The 18,149-nt window shown below is 40.8% G+C and overlaps 1 protein-coding gene across 5 annotated transcripts in view; it reads left to right on the top strand.

Moving 5' to 3' along the window:
• The window catches only part of ARHGAP6 (Rho GTPase activating protein 6), a 316,604-nt gene that overhangs the window by 236,566 nt on the left and 61,889 nt on the right, over positions 1–18,149 (top strand). The window contains exon 1 of one of the 5 annotated variants that reach the window (XM_040056184.2): positions 8,418–8,525. The exons of 3 other annotated variants lie outside the window; for them this stretch is intronic. The gene's annotated coding sequence lies outside the window, so the exon portion shown is untranslated. Of the gene's footprint in view, positions 1–8,417; positions 8,526–18,149 lie in introns of those variants that run through there. One more of the 5 variants, XM_040056185.2, reaches the window with a different exon arrangement.

Raw genomic sequence — 18,149 nt, 5'->3', positions numbered from 1 at the left:
CGGGTCGGCCCCGCTGCAAAAGGCGAGGCAAACTCAGATCGGTTGTGTGAGGTGCAGTGATTGAAATGATTACCTCTTCTGCAAGGTGTCCCTGCTCTCTTCTCCAGTGAGGTAAACGAGCTGGGTCAGTGCTTCTTCCCTCTTCATTCTACCGTCTCCTGCCCTCTTTCTCTTGTAATTTTCTGAGAGTTTTTGTCTGGTTAATCTAAGGTTTAAAAAAACCTGTTTATCTTGCACATCTGAAATGATTCTTACCCTCTCAAGGTACAGTGAAAAAACAAGTAGGCGCATTTTTTAAGGCCATCTTCATCAGGATGATGGATGATTCTTAGAATTGCTTCCGTAATTACCAGAAGAATTGAAAATAACTGAGAACCTGAGATGTGCAGTCATGCTTTAATTGTTGGCGTCTTAGTCTTTTACCTTAGAGCTTAAGGTTTAGATGAAGGAGTTCACTCCTCTTTTTTATGCACCTGTTTGTATAAAAAACCTAACCCAAATAGAACTTGTTGATTGTGTTCAGGTGCAGTGGTAGGAAACTATTTTAGAAAACAACCTGAGACTTTTTAGGTTGGTAGAAAATCTTTATTGATTTGGAATACTGTGTAATAAACTCATAGCCAGACATGTCAGATATCGGAAATTAATATTTAAATGTGCATTCAAAGTCTGTATATTGTTTCATTGTGTGCTTTTCTGCACATCCGTAAAATACTGTGGGAAGGAAAGAGTGAATTGATTTCCAGAGAGAAATGTTTTAGGATACTGGGCATTTTTCCACTGAACATCTCTGTGGAAATCTGGGAAAAAATGTTATTTCACTTCTCTACAAGAAAAGAGTGTTCTAACTGCAGTGCTCTTTCCCATCATCAGTAATATGAGAAAATTCTTTTGTAATTATTAACTAGCAGAAAAATTGAGCTTTTTTTGGAAAGCAATTGAGGAGATTATTTGCTTTCATACAGTCTTTTTGGAAGTGTGAACTATGGATGGTATTTGTACTATTGTTTTTTGATTTGCTTTCAGATAGAGGGCAGTTTTAGCCCTTTGGAAAAGATGAGGGAGGAGGGCAGTATTAAAACTGTGTCATTGCAGTGTGGATTCTCTGCTCTTTGCACTTCGCTCTGCTTCTCTCTGCAGCCTATTGTAGCCTGAATGCCTCCTGTAGAAGGACAGACTAGCAATAGCCAAGTCTCTCATGGAATTGAAAGAACTTGAACTCTTTTCGTTTTGAAGGCTATGGGTGGTTTTTTGAGTGAAGACAGTAAAAGGCACGGAGCTTAAAGCAGCATTGATTTATATTGGTTTTTAGTGCTTGCTGTTAGTTACATAGCCACAATGCCTCAGAACTCGTGATGAGTATATTGTTGCTTCATCTGGTGTTTTATTCTCTGTACTGCTGTTCATTTTTGTGGAAGTTCACATCCTTAGTAACAGAACTCAATGGGGCAATTTTCGGGGTGAATTTTTGTGCTGCTGGAAACCATTCTTTTGGAGGCTGGCACCAAACTGGTTGAAAGCCACTAGTATTTATAATTGAAAACTGCGACTGTTGTTTGTTTCGTAATAGCACAGCGTATGCCCAGCTCCTGGGGGAAGAGATTCTTGCAGCAGCTGAAGAATGCAGCCTGTGATCTCCCTCTTCCCAGGGATGCTCCACCCAGCCCCATCACTATAAATGGCAATTGGACTTCAGGGAATTGCAGCAGACAACGGGCTAAGCAATGGCAGGTTCATCTGCAGCTGACATTTTCACTGTTGGGCATGAAATTCATGAATTATACAGCCTTGAGCTGTTTAGTGCAAGGTCTGCAGCTTTGTGTGAAGCGTGGTCTGGGCTCTGCTAGGATGGGTCAGTGCTCTGAGAGTGGTGGCAGTCTGATCTGCCCAAACCACTTCTTTCAGAGGACTGTGGGAGGGGCTGGGGCTGAACAAATGCTCAGCCTTGGGAAACTTGTTGGCAAGTTTGCTACAAAACCACGCATTTTATCAAGCAGCATTGGAGTTGGTTACTGAGAAGCGACTTCATGTATCTTCCACCTTGCTAGCACTGGGCAGAGCTCGGAGGAGACTTAATGGTGCTCAGCAGCCAGGGAAAATGGTATTTAATGGAGGAATTCGGTTCATTCACTACATGTTTGGTATCTAGCCACAGTGTGGTTACACCTCTGTGCAGGCAGCCTTGCACTCCTCCCCTGCATGGGAGGAAATGGGGAAAAAAGCATTTCTGGAGTTTTGCCCTTATCTCTGTGAGCCAAATGAAATTAATTGCTTCCCCAAAAGTTCCTGTTTCTCACTGCTGGTTGCAAGTGGTGTTGAGAATGTCTAGTTAGAGATAGTGGTATTTTGAACGCAATCCCACTGCAGGTCTGATCCGCTCCACAGCTGATGTGTCAGCATTTGAAACATCCATAATTAGCCTGCACTTTTGTTATTATTGGCTTTCATTTCTCTGTCAAATGGAAGGGGTGAAATTTCACAAAGTCCAAGGGATTGCTGAAGGATAATCCAGTTCACTCTGTAATGAATTATTTGTGGTGATAATGATGATAAGAGTAATAACACCGGTAACATACGCTTTCATTAATTCTGTGCTGTGTGAAAAGTCAGAGGGGAAAAGCATGTTTAATGTTTATTCAGTGGAGGATTTAAATAGAGAAGTGTAAGGGAAGTAGCCTTCTGTGGAATAATAAACACAGAGTTATACATTGAACAAATGCTACATTTTTATTATTCCCTCAGTTTCCGTCTGGAAGCATTATTGACTAGCTGTATCCATCTTTACCAAAACTTCTCTTGTGTACAGTGTTCTCAGGCTGTCACTTCCCAAAAGCACAGAGAGCACACCTGCAGGCTTCTCTCTTTATGTATTCCTTACGTAAATACATACAATGAGATGTGCCTAGACTTTCACATACCTCCTGGACATAAAGCTTTAAAGCAAATGCCAGATACCACAAACTCGTATTTTAACTCGTAAAAATGCCACAAAATGTGCAAGTGCCTTTAAAATCAATGTCTTTTAAAAATGTACCCGATTTTCAGCTTGGCCCCTGGAAAGTAATTTTTGTAGCTGAGGATATTTATTCTGTTCCATTTTTTGAATGGGATGCAGCTGTTGAATTCTTCAGACCTGAGTAAAGGCTCTTAAAGAGTTTTATTTATATCCGTTTTTTTTCTGTTGTCCTGTGTTTCTGAACAAATAGCAACAACTTCAGGTATTGAAAATTGTCATACTGCAGCTAAGGCAGGGTGACTTCTCTGAAGAGCTGGATCCTTACGTGAGTACATATGTGTAATTATATTTAAGTGATTGTAACTTCTGAAGGAGGTTGGCAGGAGGTAGACCCTTTCCCCTAGTGCAGAAGTTCCTCTAGGGGGTCCCTGAGGATCTGGAGAACAAAGAGCATGTCTAAGGTGAGCATGTCTAAGGCGATCGACTAAAACTCATCCACAGCCTGTTAGAAGCATATTGCAATAATACATATGTGTATAATCCCTCTTATTTCAAATTACAGGCTTTTGGATTGAGTTTCCCTTGGGTATTCTTTGTGATTATTAATTAGTTGTATCAAATAATCTTATTTAGCTCATTAAAGGGCATACTGCAGATACAAACTCTTTAGACCCCATAAACCTCAAAATTAATCTGCTCCCTAGACCTATATGTTAGTGGAAATCTTTGATAGTAGGCTGAAGTGCTGTGAAATTTTGATGTGAGTAGATTTGATATAAGTTCGAAAGCAATATGCCGTGCTGTTATGTGTGTGTGGGATGGGGAGTTCTTTGTACAGCAACAGTGTGAGATCCAGGAGGAAGCTCAGCCTGGCAGGCAGTTGTTGGTTTCACAAGGATACTGCAGTGAAAGCTCTGTGACTTCCTGTGTCTGTGCCTTCTCTCTGCAAGAGCTTCATTCCAGCTCTTAAAGTCCACACTCCTGGTTCCTCCGCTTTTCAATAAACACTTTGCTCAATCAATAACAAAAGGTAGAATTCCAAGAGGCTTATGTGGATCTTTGAGCTGACTAATGTATATTTTAATTGCATAATGTAATAATAACGTCAATAAGAGGAGCTGTTGTGACTGCTTAACACAGACATATTGGAATAATTGAATTGGGGATTCTTGCTAGATTGCCATTAAAAATTTTAAATAGGAGCAGAGAGCATTGATAGTCAACAGCCAAGGCATACAGGGAATAAGGGGAGGGGAGGACAAGAAATAGAAGAGGGGGTAAGGAGAGGACATTGGAAAGCTTTCATGCTCTTCATTTATCTAAAAATAGGTTTTCAGTCGACCTTCAAGTTTGTTTATGTTTGTCTTTCCTTTGGAGACTGTGGAAGGAGATGTGTCTTTTCAATTGCTTTGGGAGTAGGGCCTGTGCTCTTTGAGCTTGGTTTCTGAAACAGGACTTGGAGCTCTGGTTGCAGATTTGGGGAGCTGCTGTGAGCTTCTCCCTGGCCATGCAGCTCCCTCTGAGGCCTGGACAAGACTCTTCCTGCACCCTCTTTTTGAAAATCTAGTGCAGCATTTTCCAAAATATCAGTTAAGTCCATAGTTCTCTCTGTGCTCTGCTTTCTGCAGGTCAGATATCTAAACACCTCCAAAGGTGGGAGTTTGTCCTTGTGGTTCAAGGACCAGTGAGGCATGGGCTGTACCTAATGCTGCTTGTCACACCTGGATTGTGGAGCTACACTAAAAATAAAATCTGCTCTGTGGTTTGATAAAAACAAAGCTGTAAAGTGGCATTTTCAGGATATTGCAATGACTCGGAATATGTTTGACTGCTTTTAAAAGTAATCAAGGAAATACAGGCCATACTCTTCTTGGGGGTTACGGCAACAGCACCAGCATGTCCGAGCAAACCCAGGTTTGGTTCCTCCAGGGCGGCCTTTCTATTCTCCATCAGCCTTTCAGTCTCTGCAGCTCCTTGTGATGTTTTCCTTTTCTGGAAAGAGGAATGATGCTGCATGTTCTCTCTTCATCTGTCTCAATGTATGGGCTTTTATTAGAGTCTAATATAACTTGTCACAGTATTTACGTCATCTCTTTTGGACTCATCAGTTTCTAGTGATGGATAACACTTAGAATCAAGAGATAAAACCCCCCAAGTTAAATAAATTTAATGGTTTTTTATTTGCTTTCTGCTTTTTAGAGATTGTGAGGCACAGACAGAGAGTGTCTGGAGCAGATGGGTGTTTTGTGGTTACTGGACCAGACAGTGGAGATATAATTAAAGTGCCTTTTTTGCATATGCAACTTGCAACCACTTCTCTGTTTTCACAGGTCTTAGGATCATATGAAGTGTAAATTTAATAGAGGTTGTTTTACTTCTCTTATTTATTTCTATTTTTGAGTGAGCTGTTTCAGCTGAACCTAGTGCATATAACCTTATATGACTGTGGATGCTCAGTCTGTCTCTCAGGCTCCACGGTAGGGTTCAAAAAAGAATACAGGAAAGCCTAAACTAGTCAGTGTTTTTCAGTAACTTTTCATGGAAATGCAAAATTCCAGTATGTTTTTATTCACAATAGCTCTGCTGTGTCTCCTAGAAGCCATTCTGCAGGGGGTTTTATACCCCAGGTTCTTTCTAAGGAGCCCGGAGGGCTTTTGGTGGTGCAATGCCATCCCTGGAGGTGGAGGAAGGAATCTGCCGCAGGAACTCCTGCTTGCAAGGGGAAAGATTCATAGTTATACATACAAAGTTCTTGAATGGCAGCCCCCATGAGTCACACCAGCATATTTTGGCTCAAAAACCATCGTTCTTAGCTGCAAATGTTTTTTAGATTTTCACCAAGCCACCATTATTGTCTGCAGAAAACATATCTTTCATGAGTGTTCTTTTCCGCTGAAAAAAACTGAGATTTTAGGTCAGTTCTGTTTCTGAACCTCGTTTTGACAGTCCTGTGAGGCATTTATGTCTAGAATTGGTCACTGGTGTAACAAGAGACCAGCCAGAGGAATTCTCAATGCCTGCTAATTTGGTTCTCTTAATCCTGCACCTCTCTGGAGTGTGAGTGAGTCCTTGGAATTTTGCACAATTAAGAAACAAACTAGAAGTCCCACTCTCCTTGTCTGTGAATGACAAAATTACAGTCTCAGAAGCGTGTAATTTTTCTATGAGAGTTTAGGCCAAGATCAATTCAAAATTTTAAGGTGAATATTTTTGAGTGCTTTGGGAAGAATTTAATCCAAAGAACAAAGCAAATGTTCATTTTCTTCCTTTTTGGTGCTGATAGAGTATATTTTATATAACCTCTTTGTAAGCTATTAAAATCTTGTGTTATAGCATTTAATTCTGATAGCCTGTTTTTAAATATAAAGCTGTGCATTACTGAAAAAATAGTAGACGGAAATGGGAAAAATAACGCCCTAGATGTGCTGGTAGCTAATAGAAATTATATACAAATAAGTTCAACTAGACAGTGTGGACAGTGTGCCCCAAAGAGCCCTGGGGTTTTTTGCAGAGAACACTTTTAGTGTATAGTGAATAACCTGAAGAATCCAGATTCAAAGCAGAATTCAATTTCTAAGAAGGAAACTCTGTCAACTTGTATTTCCAATAAATATGGACTTGTGCCTATAGTTCCAATATTGTTCCACTTTTTTTTTTTCTTTCTTTTTTTTTTTTTTTTTTTTTTTTTTTTTTTTTTTTTTTTTTTAACTCTAAGACAAAAGAAAAAACCCATCTCTGGAGCTTAGAAGTAAAGGGGCCAGGCTCAATACTTCGCAGGCATCAAGTTTTATCTTTGTGCAGGCCACTAAGAAAGGTTGGTGGTTTTTAGATACTTTGTTTGCAGGGCAGCTGCTGTGCAAAGCTAGAAATGGAAGTTCCTTCATCACATGGGTTGAGTGAGCCTGGCTTGAGAAGGAGCACAACCCCATTTCTAGTTATGTAAATAGCAGAGTTTTGCTCATTAAGGAAGCTCAAAGAATATTGGCACAAGGGATATGTGGGCTAAAGAAACTTATTTTTGAAAAAAGATTGCAAGGACTACAAATGTACAGCATATTTACGAGAGGACTAGCAGGACACTGCTCTTTGGCTGCAGCGTCTCGACAGTCAGTGACAGTACTTTGCTGAGGTTATTCAGCTCTCTCTGCAGATAAGACAGCTTTTGTGCCGTGGAAATCATGTTTATTGTTTGATGTCTAATGTGCAGCACACCAGCGGGTCTTGGCACCTCTCAGTCCTGGGCAGCGGTGTGGAAAGAGGCTAGAAACAGAGGTGAGGAGCTGCACAATTTGAGGATTTGGTGTTGGATCTAAGAGGCACTGAAAATGCTGAGGCTTCTGTATTGATTTCCTTGAGCTTTCATAAGGCTCCAAAATTGGGGACATCTGATGGCCAAGTTCGGTGCGACCAGGAACCAGGCTAATGGCCAAGGTGTCAACCCAGGAGGGACTGCGAGTTTCTGAGCTGGGACTCTCAGGCTCTGGCTGGTCGGCAGCTCTTCAGCCTGCTGATTTAGAGGTGCACAAAGTATCTGGGTAGATATTTGGAGGCAGAAAAAAAAAATCCAAAAAGTTACACTACATAATCTCCCTTGCCACTGCAGTGAACTCTGGCCCGTGGTTCTTTGTGCAATCTGATGGAGCTCTAGGTTGTGCCAGCTGACAAACAAACTTGTCACACCGAAGAATGACTTGGTGAAAAGCCACACAGGGCAGAGCTGCCATCAGAATAATTGGTGATTCACTGTTTGTTTCTCACAAATTTCCTTCGCTCCCTGCCCACGCACTATGGATGACAGCATTCTGTATGGGGACTGTGAACATGACAGACATTATTTATGAAGCAGCGCCTTTATCCAGGATTTTTTTTTTTTTTCCCCCCCTAGCATACTGTGTAAAATGCTCAGTCTCTGTGTTGCTGTTGTCAAAATTATGTTATAAATATAGCTGGCCTGCCGGAGTAAGTTTTCAAAGGTGTTTTAAAAAGCTCTGTGCGAGAAGGTCAAGCAGAAGCTGCTGAGATCTCTGTGCTGTGTTCTAAGGTGCCACGGCAGCTGTGTCCAGCACTCTTGGCTACTCCTGACGGAGTGGGAGTTGGGGCAGTTGCAGCTGGTTCTGACCTTGCACATCCCCAGACTGAAGGATTTTTGGGAGGAGATCTGCCTGTGCCTCACAGCTCCTTGCACTATCTCAGCACATCTCTGGAGTAAGAAGCAGGGAATCCAGTCACAACTCATCTGTGTGACTGAGCTTTTCCTTGGGCCAGGCTCTCAGCTTGCTTCAAAGCGGAGAAAGGAAAAGTTAATTTTTCCTCTTTAAGATTCATGACGTCTGGCAGCAAAAGGTGTCCTGGGAGTCACAGCTGCTCCAGCTGGGCTCACTCTCAGCTGCTTATTACACAGCGGCAGGTCAACAGCGTTATTCTTAATTTATTTTATGATACAGCATATCTGGATCTGCATCCTTAGTTCAAGCCTGGTTTGATCGAATACTAAAGAACACTGACAACAAAAGAGAGCTCAGTTAATGGGTAAGGGAACGGAATAATCTTGTGTGTCAGAGGATAGGAGGTAAGTGTGATGGAGAACATCGTCTGAATGTGGTGCTCCTGGTGACATCAGGTTTAATGTTTTTGGGCTTTAGATGTGTTTAAAGAGAAGTTAACATCTTTAATTCAGTAGGGAAAAAGCTGGCACTACCAAGCATTTACCAGCCTCTGGAAATCCATCAACAAACTGAGAGCCCTCAAATAATGTTTGTTTTCAGACCAGTTTCAAGACCGTGCCTGTTTTCCTAAAGACTGAGAGTAATGAAACTATGGAATGAGAAGTGACATTAACGTTTGGAAGCCAAACTGTGTAATTAGGCTGATTTGTATTTGAGTGGCTTCATCAGGTGGTTTGCTTTGGAGTCTGTGGTGACATGTTTATCGTTTTTCGTATGCTCTGTGCATGAAGGGCACGTAACCCAGGCAGTTGTGAGCAAAATACGCTGAGGATAAAGGGGTTTTGAAAGCTGATGGCATGACAGCTGCCTCTGCGTAGGTTCCTTTTGGCAAATAACAGTTTCTGTAACCACCACGTTTTATGGCCGCTGCTGTGTTACTGTTGCATTTTTAAATTCGAGTTCACTGCATACAAGAAAGTAGAGACCCAGAGCTGTTCATTATCTGGCTCGGTCTGTGTGGAGCTTGTAACTCTAGCAATTGTTTCTGTTTTTCATAACAGTGAAAAACTTTATGGCTATTTTCCCCCTTTTTTGTCCAAAGTAAATGTGCTGTTTAAAAACGATGAAAGAAGTGGCAGAATATCTGGTGGACACAATTTGAACTTGGGGTCTTTCAGGTTGGAGGGACAGTTTAGAAAATACACATTTTTCATGAAAACTGATACTGCAGCACATTTTTTTTGTGTGTGTATGTGTGGATTCATTTTACGTTTCTTACTTTAGAAGTCACATTTTTAACAAGCCTCCATGTTAATGGACAGTGGTGAGCTTCAGGGTGTCCTTTAGTGGTCTTTCTAGGTATGTATCCATCAGTCTGACCTGTAGCTATATATCCATTCGGAGCTGTCTGTATAGTTCCAATATAGTTGAAGTGGTTTCTTAAAAAATATTTAAACTCTGTTTGGTATTGAACTTAATGGCAAATCAGCAGTCATGTGTACGAACAGTAATTTTTTTATAAGAAATGCCAAAATAGTGCTTTGCATTAAGCTAATGTAATGTCCTGGGTTGTGCTTTGCACAAAGGGATCACATTGTACTTCATTGCGTAAAAGGAAGATGAAAAGTAATTGCATGGATGAAAAGTATTCATAATACTAAGGAGTGCAAAGCCACCTCTTTGTACTCACAATATCTTTCCTTGTTATTAGACTTCATGTATTTTCTGAACTTTTCCATAGAGAATTGTCTTTGTGGGGTCTTCAGGAAAGAGATAGAATCAGCAAAACAGCTGCTAGTGTGGGTGGAATTTGATATCTCAGATCTTACAAAAACCCCAACAAAGCAAGAAAGGCAGTCCCAATAAACTGGAGTAGATTGGCAGAGCACTGTAACTCAGTGGTGCAGACTTGTCCCAGGCTGCATGACATCAGCGGGTAGCACAGGGTAGTGTTTGCACGCATGAACATAGTGTGAGAGTGATAAAACTGAAGTGTGGAGTGATTGTGTAGCAAAAGAAGTGAAAACCTCTGTTCTCTAAAAGCTAATTTCTTCCTCATTGCATGTTTGAAATGTGCTTGTCCTTGCCTTCTAGAACTCTTGTGTTGCTTACACTGCAGCACTGCTGCCTGGTGATATAAACTCATGACTCAAAGAAAACTTCCTTAAATAAGAGAATGGCTCCTACAACCCTGTTCAGCCTTTATCTCAGTCAGTTTATGAAAAAGAGAAAGTGCCTGAGGAAGCACACATGGTCACAGTAGAGTTGGTGGGTGATCACTGTTAGAGGTGCCCAAGTCAGCTCTGAGAGTCACCATTCATGTAATGAGTTTGCAGATGGCTCTGGAGGGGGTTGGCAATCTCTAGTGAGGTTCACCATAGTAGAGAGATGTTGGACTAGACAATGGCCTCCTGAGTAGGTCAGTTGTCTGGGATGAGGTTAACCTGGACCCGTGGGCCAAACTCAGCAGCATGAGGTTCAATAAGACCAAGTGCTGGGTCCTGCACTTCGGCCACAACAACCCCATGCATCTCTCCTGGAGGAGGAGTGGCTGGGAAGTGGCCCAGTGGAGAAGGACCTGGGGGTGCTGGGTGACAGTGGCTGAAGTCAGCCTGACCCAGCAGCGCCCAGAGCACCAAGAAGACCAAAGGTGTCCTGGCCTCTACCAGAAATAGTGTGGCCATAGGTCAAGGGAAGTGATTCTTTTGCTGTCCTGGTCACTGGTGAGGTCACACCCCAAGTCCTATGTCCAGCTGTGGACCCCTCACCACTAGAAAGGCACTGAGATGCTGGAGTATGTCCAGAGGAAGGCAGTGGAGCTGAGGAAGGGTTGGATCACAGGTCCTGTGAGGAGTGGCTGAGGGAAGTGGGGTTGTTTAGCCTGGAGAAAGAGGAAGGTCAAGAGGGATCTTACTGCTCTTGGCAACCAGCAGTAGGAGAGGACGTACCCTCGAGTTGCACCTTGGCAGGTTCAGGTTGGATGGGCATTCTGAGTAATTTCTTCACTCAGAGGGTTGTTCAGCATTGAAAGGTGCTGCCCAGGGAGGTGGTGGAGTCACTGTCCCTGGAGCTGTTCAAGAAATGATGACGTGGCACACAGTGCTTGTGGTTCAGTTTACATGGTGGTGTCCAGTCAAAGGTTGGACATGATGATCTCAGAGGTGTTTTCCAACCTAAATGGTTCTGTGATTGTGTGAAAGCCTGGTTCAAACTCTTGCTCCAGGTCAGGTAGTCCACTTCTTCCCAAGTCCTTTGTCTTTTAGCTGAGTAACTGAGAGCTGTCATTTTTCTCTCGAAATGTAAATATTTGGAGATGTCTTACATTTTGTACCTATCAAGTAAATCACACCGAGCCTCATTCTCCCCCCCAAAGAAGAAAATAATGCCCTAGAATTGTTTTCCAGCTACATCTGGTATGTAGGTAGTCAGACGACTGTTTTCCTGTGTGCAACAGACCTCATTTTTCCTTCTGCCAGTCATACAAGTTTATAGAAAAGACTGGTATGAACCACTTGAAACAATAAGAATAGGGTTTTGTATTGAATTTAAAGACTGTACTGTTAGTCAGACCTTAGTTCATGAAGTTACAGAATTACTTGATTTTAACTTCATGATGAGATTCTGGCAGTATCCTTGTCAGAACATGTAATCTGCATGAGTCTTAAGAGCTCAAAATCCAGGAAGTAAACTAAAGTACTCAAATACGTATTTTTAGCTTTGTGTACAATACTCAGGCAGATAAAATTTTTGCAGGCTTGGAAATTACAATGTGTACTCTTTCACATGCATTCTCTCTTTTAAATAGTAGGTAATTTCCTTCCTTCTAAAATGTTGTAGTTTTTTTCTTTTATATGGAACATAATACAAATAGATGCCACTCCTAACTGTTCTGATTGGATGGCAGAAATTGTTAACTTTTGTGCTGTGCAAGCAGAGATCCTCATTATTTCACCACGCTATTTTGTACTACTTCAGGATCATATATCCAGATAGGACATAATTTTTTTTTTTTTTTCATTCAGGTTGTTTAAATACAGTTCACATACAGTTTCAGCCTTACTAATTTGTTTGCTTAACATTAATCTGGTTAGGTTTAGGAGAAGGAGCACTGTTTCAATAATCAGAATCTCACTGGAAGCTTTACATTTAGTAAGGACATAGCTTGAGTAGATAGCACTCAGGGGATGAATAGATTACTGTAACCTGCAGTATCGAGCAAGAGTTGTCCTCAGGACAGAGTCCTCCTTTTCCATAACCTGTGGCACTGGAAAACTCAAAAGAATACGTGCCAGTCTTCAGTGTGTCATGGGCTGTGGTTCTTTGTTCACCTTCACAGCAGCTGAACGCCGAGGGCTGTTGGGAGCACATTCGTGTTGGTCACAGAAACTGGAGTGGGATCTATTTAAGGCAGCTTTGCCACTAAAAATAATACTACTGCAGCTATTGTATTGGATTTTGGTGCAAGCCATTAGCTTGCAGAGTTCGTGTTATTCCCAGTGAAGCAGCAGCAAGTTTTAACACTTGGGAAAACATAGCACCATCCTCTCAAAATGTACAGCAAATGGACCAATAAAAGGGAAAATAATTCTCCTTTTAATGAAGCCAGGCTATCCCGGATCTTTTATGTTGGAATTGATGAAAATTTAGTAGCTCATTACCGTGCTCTCTGATGGTTTAATTACTACAGTTTTTTAGCTTGTTACTTCGTGCAGTCATAGTTGTGACAGCATTGCTTGTACCCTTAACCTGCAGCAAAATTCGGAGTATTGCAATATGGCTTAATTCTCTCTTACACGTGAAAACACTCAAAAATCTGTTTATGTGAACACCAACAAAATTTCAGCTGTAATTCTGAAGATGGATCTGGGCTTTTTAAGGTGTTCTGTGCCTCTTTGGTCACCTCCAGAAAGGTATTTGGCCCCTCCTAGTTTAATTGTGGTTCTTCCTGATAAATCCCTTAAGAAATAGTGATATCTGCTGAAATAAGAAATCAGAAAATCTGACCATATATTTTGATACATTTTAGGGGAGCTTTCTAGCTTCTGGAGGTTGGTTTTCTCTATTTGTTGAAAATGTTCGGTACAGAGTCAGTATGTTAGGGTTGAATATTTTGCTGGGCAATACCTTTGTAGATCATTCAGGTTTATTAATGTCAGAAAAGGAATTAAATGCATCTCCATAAAACATCAGGTTTTTGTAAAAGAATGCTTTTTAAATACTCTAATCATGAAATAGTATCCTGAGGCATTTAGAAAACTTGGAAGGGTTGATCTGGAAATATTTTCCCCTTTATTTTAACAATTTTAATACTGCTGTGAAAGCATGCTCCTTGTTCTGCTCTCTGTTTATCCTTAGACTAAAGTTATTTTTTATTGTGATAAATGGAAATCACCACTGTAATAGTCTAAATCTGTATCTTTACCTGGGCAGGGGTTCATGCCTTCTTGCTAGATGAAGTGTTTCTGTTGTGGGTGTGAATTCTGTCTGCCCTGAATGGAATTCAGGTATCCAGTGTTCCCACAGGGGTTGCCTTGCAGTACTGATCCTGAATACATGTATTTCCAGCCTTGAGAATGAGACAGGATATGAGGAAGTGTCTGTCTTGGGCAATGCAGTGGTTATATTAATTGCCATTAAGTAGTTATGATATCTCAACCAGTGCTTTGTAAAATGTGATCTTTCTGACAAAACTACACTTAAATACAATATAGTGTGGGATAAGGCAGCTTTAGTGCAAGGCTTCAATCATCTGGACTGTATTTACTCTCTTGCTAGTGGAGACATTATATTAATATTTTTGTCCCTGACGTCAAGGGGAACAGGATGTCACCCTAGATAACAACTTTAGTGAAGTCAGTCTTTCTTAATGAAGATTAATTGTTGAGGCCCCATACTTTGTACATCCATGTTTAGATATCTTCCTCTGAACGCTTTGATGTCACACAGCAAGCCTTGTGCTTCTTTGTATAGCGTTGAGGTGGCATTTCATCCGTCAGAAAGAATTCTTTTGCAGTAGCAGCAGACACTTAGGGGCAGCTGTGTGATCCCGAAGCATCCTAGGTTGCAGTAGTTTGTAATGCCGGCTGGAAAGCAGTGTGCTGGCTGTAATGCACTGAGCTGGCTATGGGAGAGCATCTGAAATGAGGGTGGCGGAGAGAGTCAGGCTATACCACACTTGTACCGTCTACTGCTTTCTAACCCTTCATTAATTTGCAGGTGGTTATCTAGGATGGCACTAGCAAAGGAGTTTACAGGCAGCATGTAATGCTTAAAAGGCTCCTTAAATTAAGTTTTCCCCCTTCTCCTTCATTCTCATCCTATCCAGGAACAGTAATATGTATATTAATTCAATAGGACAGGATATGTAATCTACTGAAGTGGCTTTTACTTCAGAACTGATTTTGGTTCTTACTAAGAGCAACACCGAGGAAATGAAGAAGAGAGGGATTACCTGTACCAAGAGCCAAATTGTGAGAGCTTGTGCCTGAGGAGTCTGGAAATAATTGCAGAGAGAGTTGAAATAAATGACCAGGGGAAGCAAAAGGTTGTAAAGTGGCAATGATACATGGTTTCATGAAGCTTAAAGAAGAAGAAGACACTATAATATTATATTTGCCATGTTATTTGCAATATAATCTTTTTGTGCAAAACCACCGAGTTCTTTTGAACACCAGAAGAGTTCTTTAGTGGACAGCCATCTAAATACAAGCACATAGCTAAAAGTTGCTAGGATAGAAAAAAATAGACATAATTGGTTTTGATCTTAGTGGTTTCAAATGGGTTTGAGCAAAAGACTAATGAAAAGTGGACAACTAATCTGATAATGGTATTTACCTAAATGAGTACAGACCAGAGTCATTAACAATAGCAATAAGGCATAAGAGAAAAATTGCACTATCCACCTTGCATTAAATTCTTTTTTATAAAACTCTGATGTGTGATGGTTCTTATTTCCCAGCCTGTGCACCGTCCACATAACTCACTAAGGCTTGAAATTCCACAGAAATCAAGGTTGATCACTGCCTATAGATTTGTTTCTACATTCAGCGTTCCATACAGTTGCCAACCGGTTTCTGTATTATATGAAAGACGGAAGAACAAGGCTTTTCTAAAAGACATATGCAAGATTTTCTGTTGGAGGCTCAGGGGAAGGAGGTCAGGCACACAAGAATAGCTTAGACATGCTTTAAATAGTAATTTAAGTGCACAGTGTTACTTAAGTCAGGATGTACCACTTAATGTTTATTTTGAAGTTACCAAACATCCAACCTATTAGAAAAATGCTTTAAAAGAATATCAGAAAAGCTGCAGTCTGCATCTTATTAAAAATGTGCTTCTGGCTGTGGACAAGAAGTACAGGGAAAATGGACAGATTCGGATTCTCAGAGGCAAAAGGTGCAGTTTACCAGTCATCTTCTTTTGCTGAGTCACCTGCTTTGGTATTTTAGGTAGTTGCCTGGTAAGTGAACTGTTCAGTTGAGTGGCGGAAAGATGTTACATGTTAGTGGGAATGTCAGAGAGAAAATGCAGCTGAAGTTACAGACTTGGGAGGAAAAATACATGACTGGTTGGTGGAAGAAACCAGAGAAGGTTTCTTCTAGATTATGGTTTCATAAAATTCTTTGATGAAAGCAACTATGCAGTTTATGTCCTGTCAGGCTAATCACTTTATCCCAGAACAGTATTTCTGTTTACACTCTCCTGTTTGTGTGTTGCCTTTCTTTTCTTCTTGGTGAGGCATCATTTGCAGAGCATATTCAGACCTACAGTCCTATAATCTAAATAATAGGGAGCAACATGTGTACTATGTCTGAATGCACACAAGTGTGAACTTCAAAAAACAAACACACCATTCTGACTTGTTGCTTAAAGATCTGCTCCTTTTAATCTTCCAGCTAGGTCAGGCTGATGTTAAAATGTTGCCTCTCATATGGAGAGAGCGACAGAAAATATTCTTCATTTCTGAGCTGCCCTTTTCCTCCTTTGGTTGCCCCACAGAGTGCAGAATAGCTTTAGGCAGATGTAATTACACCAGCACCCATTCTTCAAGGGAGCTTGACTTTTCTGGACCTCTCCCAAGCCTGGATGATTTTGCAATAATTTACAGGCTGTTTGTATAACTGTGCAATGCTTTGGGAGGAAAATGAGGCCTTTAATTTACCTTGTGTTTTGTAAAGCATAGGAGTATTTGATTAGATTAAATTCTCAAATACTGTGTTTTGACTTATAGAAGGTAGTGATATATATTTGAAAAATTAAACAGAAGTTTTCAGGGAAATGTTTCTTGAGCCTTTAAAGATTAGAAGATTTCCTTGGCGCTACCTACCACATGATTTTCCAAAAATATGTTAGTTTATTAGTCATGTGTTCCATTAGCATAATAAAAACCTATGTTAATGTGACCTAGCAGAGATTTTATCAAACCCCTCAAGTGTTGAAAATGAATGTCTTCTTTAGTGCACAGCAATTGGGCAGAGCAATTGCACATTCTTTAATCTCAGCAACCTGTCGTGGCATTGCAAGGTGCAGATGTTGCAAATGATTGGTTTTAGCCAGACAGTGAGCACCAGGAATGTATGGGCACCTTGCAAACTGGCAGAATAAAAACCTGCTTGAAAGGAACAGGCCTCATCACCTTTTGTTTGGTGCTTTCACCTTTGTGTTGGTTGCAAATCCTTGAATTTATACAACAACAACAAAAAAATTGTGGAGTCATTTAGGTTGGAAAAGTCCAGCAGCCAGCACTGCCAAGTCCACCCCTAAACCAGATCCCTAAGAGCCACATCTTCTAAATACTTCCAGGGACTGTGATCCTACCACTTGCAAGGGTGGAAGGGTGGGATATTCCATGCCTAGGTAGTGCTGAGTTGGGTGCTCTGCTCCTATAAAGCAGCCCAGCTCTGTGCAGAGGTTTGCTGGAGTCCCCAGAGCAGGAGCTCAGTGCAGGGCTGTACCACAGCTTGCAAGCCCTGTCTCCGAGGTCAGCTGCTTTACCAGGGCTGATGCTGGAGCTGGGCTTTGCAGTGCAGCAGCCCGCTGCTTGCAGTTACAGAGCCACCTCAGAGAGAAGGCTGAGGAGTTACCTCCAGAGCTAAAAACTGCCAAGGGCAAATCTGTCTGAAAAAGAGGAATATTTCATGTGTTCATGCAGAATTCAGTTAAGGATCTTTGCCTAATTTGTGGTAATTCCTAAAAGTCCCATGCTGCACTTGGTTTTTGTGATCTACAGGAAACAGGACGTGTATTCTGTTACCTTTAACATTTTTAAGGGGTGTAACTCTTGCTTCCCGTTCCTGTTTTAATATTAAGAGATAGGATTTCAATTTTTTTGTGGTACACATATCAGTGATATTTTTGTTTATGAAAATGCTCATGATGGAGAAATAACTAAGATAAAATACCCCTAAACTCCACCATAAAAACCTATATTTCTTTGTCTGTATCATTTTGACTGTAGAAAACTTTATATATTATATGTTCACGAGGATTGAATGGTACCCTTCTGTGCTTGTAAAGTTTCTTTTGTATTAACAAGGTTGGAAAGGAATTAGTTTTGTTGTATACATTGTCTGGTTGTGGATGCTGTTCTTGGTCACTTTTATCTGTAAATGACAGCAGCTTTTTAAAAAATGTAAATGTTTACTTGCAGTTTTGCAAATAAGGTTTATGTGACTCTTGCTGTTTTGGTTTTACTTGAGTTAAGCTACACAGCTTGACTTGTGACAGTGTGCAAACCTTTAGTTTGAGAATACTAAATCTGGTTAGTCAACAGTAAGGCATCAGAAGAGCAAGAAGAGGTGAAGAGGCAAAAAAATGAAGTAACAAATTGCAGTAGTCAAATACTAGGTTTAACATAGAAATTTTGCATATGTGGCCCATGTGCATATAAATACTATAAAGACATTGATCATAGTACATGTATTAAGTATATAGAGGTCCAGTTGTTGACATTGAGGTAATGTCTTTATCTATTATGATTGCCTAATGACTTACAAAAACTACCCTGGCAAGGAAAAAAAAAAAAATCC

This window comes from Hirundo rustica, chromosome 2 (genome assembly GCF_015227805.2).
Source record: "Hirundo rustica isolate bHirRus1 chromosome 2, bHirRus1.pri.v3, whole genome shotgun sequence".
Lineage (NCBI taxonomy): Eukaryota > Metazoa > Chordata > Aves > Passeriformes > Hirundinidae > Hirundo > Hirundo rustica.
The sequence above is the reverse complement of the archived record's forward strand: the minus strand, read 5'-3'. Positions and strand labels throughout refer to the sequence as shown.